The sequence below is a fragment of the Phaenicophaeus curvirostris genome, chromosome 28 (genome assembly GCF_032191515.1).
Source record: "Phaenicophaeus curvirostris isolate KB17595 chromosome 28, BPBGC_Pcur_1.0, whole genome shotgun sequence".
Classification (NCBI taxonomy): Eukaryota; Metazoa; Chordata; class Aves; order Cuculiformes; family Cuculidae; genus Phaenicophaeus; species Phaenicophaeus curvirostris.
The window spans coordinates 1,151,335-1,162,345 of NC_091419.1; the positions used below are offsets into that span (position 1 = coordinate 1,151,335).

An 11,011-nucleotide genomic window follows, 5' to 3' on the forward strand; every position below is an offset into this window, starting at 1 on the left:
GCCAGAATGAGAAAGCACAGAGCTGCAGGTCTGTGTGGTCAAGGGGAACACTTGCTGCTGTGCCTGAGTCCTACAGTGTCACCATCAGCACCACAAGAGGCAGTTTTGTCTTTGGTGGTGAGGAAGGGCAGGAGAGCGTTGTCCCCAGATAAAAAGGCGATTGAATCATGGAATGGTTTGACTTCTTATGTTGGGGATTCCAGAACTGGACGTGGGGCTCCGGGTGGGGTCTCAGTAGAGTGGAGCAGAGGGGCAAAATCCCCTCCCTCCCTGTCTGGCCACGCTGCTGGGGATGCAGCCCAAGACACCGTTGGCCACCTGGGCTGCGAGCACTCATTGCCGGTTCATGTTGAGCTTCACATCAATGAGCACCCCCAAGTCCTTCTCCGCAGGGCTGCTCTCAATCCCATTATCCTATGGATTGATCACATCATTCCATGACTGAAACCATGGATTGCCCCATCCCAGGTGTAGGACCTTGCACTTGGCCTTGTTAAACCTCATGGTGTTCACACAGCCCCACTTCTCCAGCTTGTCCAGATAATGCGAGGAGTGGGGATGAAGCATGGTCGTTTCAAATGAGGTGGCTTAAAAGTGGCTTCAGTCACCACAGACCTAATTAGTTTGAAATTGGTGATAATAACAAAGACCCCCAAGGCTGGCAGCAAACTCAGTTGTTCTCAAGAAGCACTGATGCTTGCTGGAAGCCTGATCCCTGTTCCCACACCCGTCCCCACCTTCTCATCCTCTCTTTCTAGTGCCAGTGTGGGGATGCACCAGGCTGGGGGAGCCATGGAATTGTGGTGGGGGTGTGCAGATGAAGTTTCAGCTCAAGCAGCTCCACAAACAGGTTCATCAGGCTTCTAGGCAAGGAGAGCCGAGGTTCTCTTTCTGTCCTGGATCCACTGGGTGCTCAGGCTCATTCGGTCCCTTCAGTCTCTGCAGTTCAGCAACAGCTGAGCATTCACATCCCTTTGCTGATCAAAGTCTCCATATATTCTCACACCATCCTCCATCACTAAAGAATACAATCTCTACTGTTTCCTAGTGTGGTTTTAATTGCATTCTCTTTGTTCTGAAGTGCATTTACCAGTGTTTAGCCTGGAGAAGAGGAGGCTGAGGGGAGACCTCATTGCTCTCTACAACTCCCTGAAAGGAAGTTGTGGAGAGGAGGGTTCTGGCCTCTTCTCCCAAGTGACAGGGGACAGGATGAGAGGGAATGGCCTCAAGCTCTGCCAGGGGAGGTTTAGGCAGGACATTAGGAAAAAATTTTTCACAGAAAGGGTCATTGGGCACTGGCACAGGCTGCCCAGGGAGATGGTTGAGTCGTCTTCCCTGGAGGGGTTTAAGGGACGGGTGGATGAGGTGCTGAAGGACATGATTTAGTGATTGATAGGAATGGTTGGACTCGATGATCTGGTGGGTCTCTTCCAACCTGGTTATTCTATGATTCTATTTACTTCTGCTCTGCAGACACAGCAGTGGTATGTGCAGTGCTAGTGAAGGGCTTTCCCTCTGGGATTTCTGTGGGTTCTCAGACTGAAGGAATCTTTCTTCCAGGCAGATTTCTTGAAGGAATGTCTTTTTGTTCAGTGTTTGTGTTGCACTTGGCCCTGATTTGTGCTTGGGCCTCTCCAGCAGGACACAAATAGTGAGCAGTAACCCTGTTGTCAGTGTGTGTCTCACAGATGTCTCAGGCAGCGTGGACAGTGTGGACAGTGGGAAGTGGCTTCCAGCGGCTCCGCTCTCTCCAGCCTGGTCTCCTGGGCTCTCCAGTTGCTCCTTCATGCTCAGTTTCCTTGGGATCAAGAAGGTGAGAAAAGTATTTGTGTCATCCCAGTGGCAGAAGAAGCTGCGTCTGGGTGGCGGTCACACACCGGTGCTGTGATTTTACGCGTGTTTTACCTGTTCTTGGATTCTGCATTGCAGAAATAGCTTCACTGAGCCTCCTGCCCTCTTTTGGCCAGCAAGAAGTGGACTATGTGAGCCAGAAAAATGGAAACCATCTGGCAGTTCTGGCTGCCTCATGCAGAAGGGCTGGAGCTAAGCTGCAGGGCTATCACAGCACCTTCCCGGCTGCTCCAGGCAGCAGCTCAGCCTATTTCTGTCCTCCCCTACCCATCATCAAGACCAGCTCCTTCAGCAACATAGAATGGTTTGCTTTGGAAGGGACTTTAAGCCCATCCAGTTCCAACCCCATGCCATGGGCAGGGACACCTCCCACCGGATCAGATTGCTTGTGAGAGCTGGTGCCCTGTATGCAGAGGCTGCTTTCTGCCTGGTTGAGCAAAATGGGCAGGACGTGTTTAATGATGAATATCTGGCTTTTGAGGTGCTCCTGGCATTCCCTTTTCACATGCCACGTGTCCCTGCCAGGGGGACTGGAAGGAGCCTGTGTGTCTGGGGGGACAGCAGTGCACAGGTTGTGGTGGTCTCCTTATCCCAGGGAAGCTGACATTGTCTGAAGTCCCATCTCCACCAAGAGAACTAACCCTGGTGAGAGGCTGGAAGCAAGCCCTGCAGGATGCCAATGGCATCTTGGCTTGGATCAGAAACGGTGTGGCCAGCAGGTCCAGGGAGGTTCTTCTCCCTCTCTACTCAGCACTGGTGAGACCGCATCTCAAATCCTGTGTTCAGTTCTGGGTCCCTCACCACAAGAAGGATGTTGAGGCTCTGGAACGAGTCCAGAGAAGAGCAACGAAGCTGGTGAGGGGGCTGGAGAACAAGAGGAACGGCTGAGAGAGCTGGGGGTGTTTATCCTGGAGAAGAGGAGGCTGAGGGGAGACCTCATTGCTCTCTACAACTACCTGAAAGGAGATTGTGGAGAGGAGGGAGCTGGGCTTTTCTCCTGAGTGACAGGGGACAGGACGAGAGGGAATGGCCTCAAGCTCTGCCAGGGGAGGTTCAGGCTGGACATTAGGAAAAAAATTTCATGGAAAGGGTCATTTGGCACTGGAACAGACTGCCCAGGGAGGTGGTTAAGTCACCTTCCCTGGAGGGGTTTAGAGAATGGGTGGACGAGGTGCTGAGGGGCATGGTTTTGCGTTTGATAGGAATGGTTGGACTCGATGATCCTGTGGGTCTTTTCCAACCTCGTGATTCTATGATTCTATGATTCTGTGCTGCACACATGTGTCCTGTGAGTGTTTTCCTGTGGGGCTGTAACTCTGAAAACTCTTGTTGTCACTTGTCCTGCCATGGCCACCACTGTGGCACTGCTGGTACGACATCTTCCAGGTGGGAAGACCCACGTTCACTCCTCAGAGCGGTCAGCATGCTGAGCCTCTGGGTGAGAAGCCTGGGGTGAAATAAGGACTGCTTTACCAACACACTGAGCTGATTGGAGCAGAGCTTTAGGGTATAAACAGCTTTGATATCAATGTGTCACTGGGAAGAGCAGTACCACAGCGACACAGTGCTGCCATGCAGGGGGAAGGAGTAAAAGCTGAGTCAGTTCTAGATTGGAAGAGGTTTTTATTCAGGAGTTGATGCTGTTATTCAGCGTGTCTGCCATTTGCCCTCTTCTGTGCAGCTGCAGCTCAGGCCCCCCAGCTCACCACCACAGCTGGAGCCCCACTGTCCTGCCCTGCGGGTTCCTGCTGTGAGCGGCTCCTGCTCTTTAAAGGTGTTTGGATGGATGTGGTCAATGGCTGTCACTGCAGCAGGTGCCCCAAGGAATGTCTCCATCTCCCAGCTCTGAAAACCTCCTTCCCAGACTTGCCCTGGGAGGTCACGGTCTACGTGGGAAAATCATAAAGTCATAGAATCACCAGGTTGAAAAAGACCCACTGGATCATCGAGTCCAACCATTTCCATCAATCACTAAACCATGCCCCTCAGCACCTCATCCACCCGTCCCTTAAACGCCTCCAGGGAAGGTGACTCAACCCCCTCCCTGGGCAGCCTCTGCCAGTGCCAAATGACCCTTTCCAGGAAAATTTTTTCCTAATGTCCAGCCTGAACCTCCCCTGGTGGAGCTTGAGGCCATTCCCTCTCGCCCTGTCCCCTGTCACTTGGGAAAAGAGCCCAGCTCCCTCCTCTCCACAACCTCCTTTCAGGGAGTTGGAGAGAGCAATGAGGTCTCCCCTCAGCCTCCTCTTCTCCAGGCTAAACAACCCCTGCTCCTTCAGCCACTCCTCGTAAGACTTGATCTCCAGCCCCCTCACCAGCTTCGTTGCTCTTCTCTGGACTCGCTCCAGAGCCTCAACATCCTTCTTGTGGTGAGGGGCCCAGAACTGAACACAGGATTCGAGGAGCGGTCTCACCAACGCTGAGCACAGAGGGAGAAGAACCTCCCTGGCCCTGCTGGTCACACCGTTTCTGATCCAAGCCATTGGCCTTCTTGGCCACCTGGGCCACTGCTGGCTCATGTTCAGTCGCTGTCAACCAACTCCCCCAGGTCCTTCTCCTCCAGGCAGCTTTCTAGACAGACTTCTCCTAGTCTGTAGCTGCCCAGGGTTGTTGTGCCCCAAGTGCAGGACCCGGCATTTGGCCCTCCCTACACGCAGGTATGGGGATGACAGAGAGCTGCCCCTGCTCTGGGAACGTGAGGACGAGGCCTTCTGTGTCACCAGCACTAATATCAGAGTGCAGAGGGTGATCCAACAATGCTCCAATCTGCTACACAAACCCTCTTTGCTGTCAGTGGGAACAGAATTGTGTTTTATACTGTTGGGGTTTGGGTTTTCTTTTCCCTCTGCTGCTGGGCCTCAGCAGCCCAGGGCTGTAGGTGAGGTGGTAATTCTCTGTGCATGCTGTGAGGATAAAGATATAATCACGTCCTGTTATGGGGAGGTGTCCTTAGACCAGAGGCCATATTATCAGAGTTACCCCAGCCAGAGGGACCTTAGGGGTCTCTGCTTCAACCCCCCCCACTCAAAGTGAAAAAAATCCAAGCTGCTGATAGAAGCTTTCCTGAAAACAGGGCACTTGGCCACCACTGAAAACTGGAGTTTCCTTTTCCAGGGTCTGACCTGTCCTTTCAGCTCAGCACCAGGGACCCACACTGATGTTTCAATGTTTCAAAAATCACTCGGAAATGGAAATTCCAAGCTACATTGTTCCAGACAGAGCAAACCTTTCCAGTGGGATAAAGCCGAACTGGATTGTCCTGAACTGAAGTGCTGTCTTGTGAGCCCACACATAAAATAACCCGAGAATCACAGCGGTGAAGATGAACTGATCCGGTTTTATCAGAATGGAAAGTTTTGTTGAAATGATTTTCAAAAACTGCTTGATAAAATCAATTCTCTTGGAATTTGTTGATGTAATTTATTGGCATTTCTGCATCTCAACCCAACCCGTTAGAACCTTCCTGGTAGCTCCCGTGACACGGCTGTACGACAACCACTAGAGAGGGACAGAGGCCAATCCAATACTACCGTGAGCTGGGGAAGCGGGGGAAGGGGCCTGAGCAGAGGCTGGTGACCAAGTGGTTGGTGGAGAAAACCCAAAGGCTTGCAGACACGCTCCCCGTCCTCCGAGAGAGCCGGCATCAGCTGCAGCCCTTGTGCAATCCGGCTGCCAGACACAGCAAATGGAAAAGAGAATTAAGCAGCGTGAAGTGTTTTTTTCCAGAGGTGGGAGAATCAGCATTGACTTCCCAGACGTGTGACTGGAAGGTGCTGGACAACGCTGGTGTCCTGGGGTGGCTAATGGACCGTGGCTCATTCAGTGATAATGGCCTAGGGCTGGGAAATGTGGACTCGCCCCCGGCTTTGCCTCTGCCCTAGGGCAGGTCTCGGCACTTTCCTTCTGGATTTTCCCCTGTACAGTCAGGCTGACACTTTCAGTGTTGTGTTAAAGGTGGCAACATCAGAGAAGTGGGGAGAGGGCTGGAGAAGGATGGTCAAACCTCACCCAGAAATACTGGTTTCCAGAAATTTGTTGTCACCCTGTGTCCCGGTCCTGAGGCATCGCAGAGAGATTTGCTTTGCTTTTCTCTCGCTTGAAAACACAGCCCCATCCTGGAACAAAGAAATCTCCTCCAGCAGCTGATGAAGCTGGGAGGGGGCAGGAAACTATTACAACCATTCTATAGCCAGGAAGCAAACACAAACTCCGAAGGACCCGCACGCAAGGGCTGGGACAGGGCAAGGCTGGGTCCTGTTGAAAGCCAGACCCCAAGACTGACTTAGCCATAAACTTACAGTGGTTTGAGTTGGAAGGGACCTTAAAGATCATCTAGTCTTCATTACCCCTTCTCCCCTCTAGCTCAGGCAGTGGGGATTTTACTCCTGATTTACTTGGTGAGGGAGAAAAGCTGAGAGGTTTAGCAGACAGACTGTCTACGCAGAATGTGTGTTCACACTGAGCCAGGCAGGACAGTCTGTGTGACAGTCTGTGAGTTGCTGCTGGAGGAGCCTCTGTCTCTCCTCTCGAGCTGCTGAGATGTGACACAGAGACAGCGTCTCCTGACCTGGAGGGGAGCCGGCAGTGAGGTTGCGTCTCTCGTCTGCCCATGCAAAGCCCCCCTCTCGCAGCTCTCTGCATGGTTTCCTTAACGATCAGATTGGGTATGGCAGGTCCAGATGTAGTGGGGTTTTGCCCCAGGAATTTTTCATTGAGTTAAAGCATGAACAGGGAGAGAAACGGCAAAGGGCCACCACCTGCTTTCCTTCCCTTTTCTTATCTCTTGTACTGGCCCTTCTCCATCCCACAATGCGGGTTGTGCAGAGTCGGTGAGTTGTGACATGGGAAGATGCTGCCTCCATCACCCCAGCCCCAGGCAGCTCCTCTGCTTGCATGGTGAGCTGAGAGCCCAGCCCAAAGCGAACCGTTTGGAGATGCCCAGGGGAATCTGCTCCAGCAGAGCTGGTCGTACTGGCTCCAGCATCCAAGAAGCCCCTGGAGGGCATGGCTCTGTGGCAGATCCAGAAAGAAATGCTGAAAGAGTAAATGATAAATAATGTTCCCCAGCTCCGTGGTGTAAGACCACATCTCTGGAAAAAGTGCTGCCATGAATATTTGATGTTGAAAGACCCTAATTCCTTGAAGACAATGTTTAAATAGCTCAGGCTGCCACCCAGAGATGGGGCTTTTGCAGGGTCTGGTGCAGGACTCACAATCTATACCCAGAATAACCTCTGGTTTTGTGCTCTGAACCTCTGGCCCTGTGCTCTGAAACTGAGATGGAGGAACAAAACTTATTGCTGAGGCCCTGAGCTGGTGAAGGAATGAGCCCCAAACTCTCAGCTGGGCATCCTCACACAGAACGCAGCCCTTTCCACGCCGGGTGCTGGACGCCAGAGCCTGATGCTGTGCCTGCATGGGGCAGACGCACCCACAGTGGCCTCATGCAGCCCTAAATTAAATTTCCTTCTTTTTTTCCTTGCAGATGGACTTTTCTGCCTTCCCACAAAGTTCAGCGTTGCTCTGGTCGAACCTCTACAAGGTAGAGAAGTGATTCAGACACTGGAAAGCTGTGAAGTGAAGGAGAAATGCTATCATGCATCCCAGATGGAATATTATTATGAAATTGTGCCTGGTTCTGTGGGACGCAGGGAGGAATGGCTCGAGGTTGGTTTCCTGAAGCTTCGTCTCCTCTCTGGCGGGTTCAGCCGTGCTCCTGGCCCTGCACAGGGGGTTCAGACACCTGGGTGGATGCTCTGACGTATGCAGCTTCACTCTGGCAGAGCTCAGCGCAAGCCACCCACAAACTGTAACAGTAAAAATCCCACATTTATGTTATCTTATGTAATAAAATGTATTTCACTGCCACTAATTTGTACATGCATCAGTGCCATAAAGTTACAAAAGGTGTTATCTTTGGAATGAGGATTTCTTTACAAAATAATTAAGGGAGAGGTGAGGTATTTATTTAAAGAACTATTTCATCATTAAGTATGTTTTATGCTCAGTTCAGTGGAGACTTGCCATCTGCTTTAACATTACCTGTGTGCACAGAGACCTCTGACTCCAGAAACACTGTTGTGCTCCCAAAATTCTTCATACAAGCTTTGCCCAGCCACTGCCCTTTCTTGGGGCGCGGGCTCAGCCTGAGGGTGGAGGGCGCAGGCAGGTCCCCCGGGGTGTCCCCAGGTGCTGCAGGGGGTTTGTGTGCCTTTGTTTTGCAAATCCTTGCAGGAAATCGATGTGGGAAGGTGCTTGGGCAGCTGCTCCTCAGGGGATCCCTGCTTCCTTGGGTAAGCACAGCTGCCAGGATGCGGCTCTTCTCTTTCCTGGGCGCATCCACACACATTCAGCGCGGGTTGGAGCTGGTCCCATTCCTCTCAAGGAATGCATCTGCTGCTCCTGGGGCAGGATGGCAAGGAGCAGGGTGTGGGTCGCCCACCCCACTCACCCTCTGGGCTGTGTCTGGCCAGCAGCACCCTGCTCCGTCGCTCCAGGGATAAGGGAGACCCTGCCAACGATGATGCCGAATTCGGTCTGTTGGGCAGCTGGTGAGAGAGTTTGTGGTCCCCCATGGCAGCAGCTCAGATGAGTCCCGTCGGTGCCTTTCTGCAGCCTGGGATTCCTGCTCTCACCTGCTGGCAATGCTGTGGAGCGGGAGGAGCAGGACGATGCTCTGGGGCAGCGGGAGTCCTGACAGTTGTTTCAGGCTGGAGCAGACACACTTTGTGTTACTTGGAGACATAAAAAAGTGGCAAATGCAAAGGGAAACCACAAAGAAAAATAATTCCTGCCTGGCACACACAGAGAAGGAGGAGATGGTTCGCCAGGTTGTACAAGAAGTAAGGAATAGATAACACGGGGAGAAAGCTGCCTCCCTTCTCCCCAACCCTACCAGGGGCTCCTTTTCCAGAGGATGAGATGCAGGGTGTGGGGACCACAGGATGTATCAAGTTTGTCTCTAATTGCAGGGAGCCACAAGGCAGAGAGAAATGCCTGCTCCAGGCAGAAGCTGCCTCCAGCCACTGCGTCCCTCACCATACGATGTAGACGTGTGCAGGAGCTGCCAGGATGGTGTTGGCACCGGGATTGCCACCCGGCAGTGCAAGTACAGGGGGAAGCGGGGTTCAGAGCTGCAGGTGGGGCTCCTGCAAGAGCCCTGCCAGACTGTCTGTACTATGTGTAAATGAGAGAAGGCTATTTTTTTGAATAAAAGCTATTTTAAACAGCCCTCGTATAAATGAACCCTCTACAAAATATTTTGCAGCTTGTAAAATAAACATCACAGGCAATTCACAGCTCCTTCGGGCGCCGCTGTGCAGCCCCATGGCCCCTCGTCTGCCCGAGCATCCCAGGAGGATGTGGTGGGCACAGAGGGATGCAGCCAATAGGCTGGGATATGCATGGACCCAACTGCTCCCATGTTCAAAATGGGAAGTGGGAATTGGAGAGGAGAGGAAACAGGTTGGGAGGTGAGTTGGGGCAGAGATGTCCCCTCTCAAGCAGCTCAAAATATCATGCAGACATGCCACACCCCGGCGAGGCAGGAAGAAGGAAAGGATCAAGAGGATGCAAATAGTTTCCTCTAGCAATAAACTCAAACCTGTCGTTGCTTCCCTGCCTACTCAAGATAATTAAAAACCCTTTAAATCACCAGGCAGTGGGTTAGAATAAACTATAGCCACCAGCTGGGCAAGTAGCCCTTGGGTTGTCTCCCATCACAGTGGCCTGGAAGAGCCTCGGCCAAGTGTTTGTGGGGCCAGGAGCCCTGCTGGTCCCTGCCGGTTGACAGGCAGACAGAGCTGGCTTAGCACCTGCACCTTCCCTTCTTCGAGCCTCAAATCCTGTGTTCAGTTCTGAGCCCCTCGCCACAAGAAGGATGTTGAGGCTCTGGAGCGAGTCCAGAGAAGAGCAACGGAGCTGGGGAAGGGGCTGGAGAACAAGAGGAGCGGCTGAGAGAGCTGGGGGTGTTTAGGCTGGAGAAGAGGAGGCTGAGGGGAGACCTCATTGCTCTCTCCAACTCCCTGAAAGGAGGTTGTGGAGAGGAGGGAGCTGGGCTCTTCTCCCAAGTGACAGGGGACAGGATGAGAGGGAATGGCCTCAAGCTCCACCAGGGGAGGTTCAGGCTGGACATTAGGAAAAAATTCTTCACAGAAAGGGTCATTGGGCACTGGCAGAGGCTGCCCAGGGAGGTGGTTGAGTCACCTTCCCTGGAGGTGTTTAAGGCACGGGTGGATGAGGTGCTGAGGGACATGGTTTAGTGTTTGATAGGAATGATTGGACTAGATGATCCGGTGGGTCTCTTCCAACCTGGTGATTCTATGATTCTTTGAAGCCGAACCTCTTGCAGAGCTTGTGCCTGTGGGCCTCATTCATGGGGATTTCCCTGTTCCCTGTAAATTCTATCAGGCTTTTCTAATCCTGCTCTTTTGATGTGGTGCACTAGTGGGTATTGAATAATACTGATTTTTTTCTGTTTGGTCACATGGCATTAAATCAAACAGCAAACATGGGGTCCAAGTGCACTGTGCCAACACGCCCACCTTCACCAGCCCTGCTACTCTGTGACTGGGGAATAAGAGCAAAAGAACTTGCTGTTATGCATCATCCAGAGTCTGTAGGGTTCTCACGGTATTTCGTTCATGTTGAGCATTTGCTTGGCAGCAAATACCTTTTAATCCTCAGGAAGCCAATCGGTTATTTGTTTTCTTTTTTTAAAAAAGGTTAATTTTGGTCTGGTTCTCCTGCTGCAGAGTTTTTGCCACAGTCCAGGGCCTGGCAGTGCTGCGGAAGGATGCTGCAGTGTGCTCAGGTGGCCAAGAAAGCCAACAGCATCTACGTCTGGATCAGCCGTGCTGTGGGCAGCAGGAGCAGGGGAGGGATCATCCCCCTGGACTCAGTGCTGCTGGGACCCCACCTTGAATCCTGGGTTCAGCTCTGGGCTTCTCACTACAAGAAAGACATTGAGGGGCTGGAGAGAGTCCAGAGAAGGGAACAGAGCTGGGGAAAGGGCTGGAGCCCAGGGGTTGTAAAAAGCAGCTGAGGGTGTTTGGTCTGGAGGAGGCTGAGGGGAGATCTTGTTGCTCTCTGCAGCTCCTGAAGAGGAGGTTGTGGTGAAGCGGGTGTTGGTCTCTTCGCCCAGTTGACAAGTGATGAGATG

At 52.4% G+C, this 11,011-nt stretch overlaps 1 protein-coding gene across 2 annotated transcripts in view; it reads right to left on the reverse strand.

The window, feature by feature from the left end:
* CD320 (CD320 molecule) overlaps positions 1-11,011 on the reverse strand; it is a 143,836-nt gene that overhangs the window by 111,905 nt on the left and 20,920 nt on the right. The gene's annotated exons all lie outside the window — the stretch shown is intronic.